Source organism: Cyprinus carpio, chromosome A9 (assembly GCF_018340385.1).
Source record: "Cyprinus carpio isolate SPL01 chromosome A9, ASM1834038v1, whole genome shotgun sequence".
NCBI classification, from domain to species: Eukaryota; Metazoa; Chordata; class Actinopteri; order Cypriniformes; family Cyprinidae; genus Cyprinus; species Cyprinus carpio.
This window is the reverse complement of record NC_056580.1, coordinates 4098597-4104254: the sequence shown is the minus strand read 5'-3', so window position 1 is coordinate 4104254 and position 5658 is coordinate 4098597. Positions and strand designations below refer to the sequence as shown.

At 33.5% G+C, this 5658-nt stretch overlaps 1 long non-coding RNA gene across 1 annotated transcript; it reads left to right on the top strand.

The window, feature by feature from the left end:
- The first annotated feature begins 228 nt into the window (after positions 1-228).
- On the top strand, positions 229-4520 carry LOC122146066. The gene is made up of 2 exons (XR_006160752.1): positions 229-270; positions 4466-4520. It is a non-coding gene; the product is annotated as an uncharacterized LOC122146066 (long non-coding RNA).
- Positions 4521-5658: the final 1138 nt, after the last annotated feature.

Below are 5658 nucleotides of genomic sequence, written 5' to 3'. Positions count from 1 at the left end.
TTCTTCTTCTTCTTCTTCGTTCGGTGTCATTCATGGAACTGATGAGGAGGGTTGGGTTCGTTTTTTTTGCAAAACAGAGATCTTGGCAATTCCCGAGGAACTGAAACTTAGAGAAGCCTCTAGGTTTCCATTCTCTGGAAAGAGCCTATTCGCGTGGCCAATCGAATTGAGCGCACTGAGAGGGTTTAACTGAGGCCATTCGATCGCTTTGCTTTCATTCTTGCGGATTGCGAGTGGAAGCATCATCATGACCCATAAGGACCATTAAAGGTAGGTGATAACCCTCATGGCAGAAGGTTACATGAGTTTTTGAAATGTATTTATGGTTATATTAATATTTAGTAATATAATATTAAACTAATATAACATATAACAGAGTTCTTTTCTATTTTGCAAGGCATAAGCAAACAAATACAGCATGCTCATGAACCTTTATACTTCGGAGTTCCTTTCATACACAGTTTAAAAGGTCTGGCTTTGCAGTTCTGCAAGATGTGGTTTTATTATAGGCCCCTATTTTAATTAATTTTATTTATTTATTCATTCATTCCATTCATTCATTTATATTCATTTAGCATCTGATATGCTAGTCCCCCGGTAACACGTTTCATATAGTCCACAAGTGATTTTATATTGTTTTCTGGGGAAACATATAAATATCTTAATTTTATTATGTCTTAAAAAATACCTAAAAATAAAATAAAGAAAAATATATGACAAAAATATGCAACGATTGCAAATGAAGATATTTTGAAGAATGTTAACCACACAGTTGATGGTAGCCATTAACTTTGTATGAAAAAATATATACTAATGTATATACTATGGAAGTCAATGGCTACCAATCAGCTGTTTGGTTACCAACACTCTTCAAAATATCTTCTTTTATGTTTCAGCAGAAGAAAAGAAACTCATGTAGGTTTACTTGAGGGAAAGTAATGACAAAATGTTAATTTTTGGGTTAACTACATCTTTATCACAGGTGAATAAATAACATATATAATGTAACTTTAAGCAGAGCAAAAGAGAAACAGTGTAACTAGCAGTTTATACTATTTTTTTTTTAACTCCTCTACAACTTCTAGCTAAATTTGACGACACGAATAAAAGAATAAAAATGAAGAAATATATTGTTACGGATCTGCAAAAGAAAGGCCCCCCCGGATGCAGAATGTGTAGTGATTGTGTTTTTATTGACAAGACAGGCACAACAAAGGAAAGTGAGGTGTGGAAACAATGCAAACAGTAGGGAAGGGCAGACGACAGGCAGGGAGTGTGACCACTGAGACCAGTCCTGGCTGAAATTGAGGGCTGCGGAGGAAGAGGGAGCGTCCCAAGCAGGATAATGGCAAGGAAGACCAATCAGAAACCAGATTTCTCAGATGTAGAACCAGTCTTGCTTCTAGGTGGAGGCTCACAGGGCCAGAGGCTTGACACTCAAGTATATTAGACAGATACACCAGTCTTGCTGCCAGGCAGTGTGAGTCAGTGGCCAGGAAATGTCTGGACACAGGGCGGGGCGGGAATGAACACAAGACTCACAATAGACAATTCAAGACACAGGGTAACAAGGCATGGCACAAGAGAGAAAATAATAAATAAAATGAGACAAAATAAAACCTGATATTTTAATTTGTGAAAAACTATGACTAGAGGAACAAAAATAAATAAATAAATAAATAAAACTAGGAATAAATACCTTAAACTTGGAAAAGGGGGGGGGGGGATATTTGCATGGAATAGTGATATCTGATTCTTGAATGAATAGTTCTTTTGAGCTGGTTCTCAGGGAAGTAACCGGTTGAATGGGTTCACAAAAAGGAACTAAATAGAACTTTTTCTTAAAAAAAAAAAAAAATGCATATTGTACAACACAAGACAGGGAACAAATTATTTGAACTTTATTTCCGAGTTGTGTAAAAAAAAGGTTGAAGTAGCATGTATGACTCAAAAATAACATAATGAGCAGGTTCAGCCAATAGCAAAGTTTACCAAGGATTACTAGGGTGTGATATGTGTTTTTTGTCCTTACTATGCATTGTCACTATGAGGCATGTACTGGACACGTACTATTATTAAATAACATTTTATTAAAACCTGCAAGAAACTTTCTTTTTAGAGATGTAAATACATTTTACTATAGTTTATTGTGCATGCAGATTAGCTAAATCAAAGACTGTTAATATAATACTTTAGACATGTTGGCTAGCAAACATATCTGTGTTTGTGCATCAAACTGAACTGGATGAACTTAGAGATGAAAAATGAGTAGAAACAATATAAAAAAAAAAAAAAATACCACAAAAAAAAAAAAAAAAACCCCGAGTTGCATAAGACCAATATATAAAAAGATTAGACAAAGAAAAAAAATTAAGAAAGTATACACACTAGAAATACAACAACATCAGATTGACTAGACACAAGAATGTTTAACTGCACGGACAGGCAAGTAAGCAGGAACACACAACAACAACAAAAACAGCAATTCAATGGGAAAGGAGCACAATAAATAGGGAGCAGAGGATCAGGGGAACACAGTCAGCCCAATGAGGATTAAACAAGGGGGCATTGTAACAGGAAACAAGGAGGCAAGACGAGAGGAGCACATAGCAACACAAACAAGACAAAGTGCTTAAGCACAAGACAAAGTAAGAAACATTAAACAGTGACAAGACTGTCAGCATTCACTGATAAAAATGATTTTGCAGTGAAGAAAATACTATGGAAAAACAAATGTGATTTAACATTAAATAATATAGTTCAGGGCAAGAATTTTAAAAGAGTCAAAATTCTATTTTAGTCCTCCAATTTAAGCGTGTAGAAATTAAAGTTCGAACTTATAATTATATTTTACTTGGAATTGTTTTTTTACAAGGATTCTTTAAGGAAATCCCAAGTCATGATCCCATTCTTCCCATCATGCACTGGGGGGCATGAATAATTAATAAGGTTTACAGTTTTCACTGTTTTCTAGTTCTATATGCACTGTTTTATGGTTGCTTTTGTCGATGAGTAACTTGCTGTTTTGTGACATCTGGAGTTCATTTTCTACTGTAAAATGTGTTTTTGTATAAAATGTAATTTGTGTACTGTGTATGAGGTATCTGTGTTCATTTGATTCAAAACTATAGTTTTGAGTAAAACATATTATCCTAAAAAGGATAACGAGCCATCTACTTGCTTACTCTACGTTTGTAATTGAACCAGAAGGGCTTTTGCTTTAATAGCGTTTTTTTTATTTTTTATATTTTTTTAAGAAAAGTTTTACAAACCCATGTATTGAGTGTAATGTACTTGAGTATTGCAGAGTAAACTTAAAATTATTAAGTAACTCTACCACTAGCGCCTGTTGCTGATAACATTTTATTCTTCACTAGTAACTTGTGCGTAGACCTACGAGTCAATTGTGTCATCATCGTACAGTCTGTATGGCATCTCGTTACCCCAGGGTTTATCAGATATATGTTGCACAGTGTGATCTTTTATGTTCTTATAAGATTGATGAAATCACACAGTCTGTAGAAGGCTTAATAGACCTTTGAATATCAGAAAGATATGATTAAAAAAAAGTGTACGTGTGACACATTTCATTCATTCATTCATTCATTCATTCATATATTCATTGCATTCATTTAGCATCTGATACGTTTACGGTATCGCATGCCACCTTTATTTTTTGTGTTGTAAAGGTGTTTTTTTATTTTTTTTTGTGGGAATATTATTATCTTAATTTATATGTCTTTAAAAAATACCTAAAATTAAAATAAAGAAAATATATGACAAAATATGCAACGATTGCAAAATGAAGATAGATTTTGAAGAATGTTTAACCACACAGTTGATGGTAGCCATTAACTTAGTATTAAAAAATATGTCTGTATATACTATGGAATGTACATTAATTTAGAGAGCCCTCCTCATGCTGGAAACACTGGTTCGAATCCCTCTCAGAGCGAGCGTAGCAAGTAGAACCGGAGGGTTTACACAAGTATTCAGAAGATGGTAGAAAACAGTGGGAAGTTTAACTGCTCAGGACAAACTAAAGACTCTATTACAAATCATAAAACACTCATGGATCATCCAGGTTATGAGACACAATATTAAGAATCAAGTGTAGGCTATATGTAAACTTTTAAACTGATTAGTTTGTGTAAATTGAATCATTAGTTTGCCCTTTGGACTATACATATACATCTTTTTTATGAAATAGCTTATTCTGGGCAGTACAGAAAAAAAAATATAATCGCTCTTACATTTGTTAATTTATTAATATTTTGCAGATTTTGCAAGGAGAACAGTTTTGTAGCTATAGGCCACAAGAGACCCAAGAAAGCAGTGCAAACTACTACATGGAATTTTTTTTTATTATAACAATGGTTTGAAACTGTTCAAAGGAATGCACCTTTTAAGATTTGTAAAAGTTAATTGTTGGTTTAAAGGTTTTTGTTTTTTTTTTACCACTCAGGAGACTGTTAAAGAAAGACAATGAGTTCAGCATCAAGGCAAAAGAAGAAAAAGAAGTAAGCGTGAATTTATTCACTGCATGTTTTTTGTTTAAGATAATTTAATATCTGATTAATATCTGACAAATAATCCCAAGCATACTAACAACTGACTAGCATTAATTAATCTAATTTTGTACTTTATCTGTTACACATTGAACCTTGAGTTTGATTTGTATGTGTTTTGTGCCATTTGTGATAAACTTTACATTGTTCAATGTAGAAATAAATTGGTGCTACATCCCACCATTCATCACTTGACTACTTGAAAGAAATTTTGAGAAGGTACCCAGATGGGGGACAAATTTTGAAGGTAGGTAATAAAAAAATTAAAAAAAATTAAAAAAAATACCTTTACATAGTGCATGAATAATTGTGCATCAAATGTATGCATCTTATACCTCATCCATCAATAATAATTATCTTATAAAATATCAGGAGCTGATACAGAATGCAGATGATGCAGGAGCTTCAACTGTGGTGTTTATTCATGATGAGAGACATTATGAGACTCACAGCCTGTGGACTGAAGAGCTCGGAAAAATATCAAGGTATATACACAAAAATTACCTTGAAAATTATTTTAGAGCCTGCAACAAAGGATATTACAATATAGGGGTATTGCATTAGTCTTCTAGTTTTCTAGTTATAGTCTACTATATTACAATGATGAAGATTTCAGGAGTTTCGCAGCATATCTTCTGTTTTGTAAATGTTTTTTTTTTTTTTTTTTATTAGTTCTAAAAAGTTAATTACTTTTATACTAAATCAAACTTTTAGACACACTTTGCCATTAATAACTGAGACCTGTGCTTTTCCTCTTTTGAAAAGCACCAGTCACCACTGTTGTATATCAAACTGTATCTCAGATATCCTAAACTAGGTCAAAATCACTGTTTAGTCCTAAGAAACCTAGGCTGCAAATAAGTGCACAGAGTGCATACAGTATTGGAGATATGATTCATCTGCTAGGACTAGTTACTGAATTTTTTACTATGCAAAAGACTAAATGTAAAAGTTTTTTGTTTGATCATTTTTCTATGACCATTTGTAACTTTGATCTGGCAGGACCTGCTCTCTATGCCTTCAATGATGCAGCCTTTACAGAGGAAGACTGGGAGGGTATTCAGAGAGTTGGCAGGAGCATCAAGCAGGA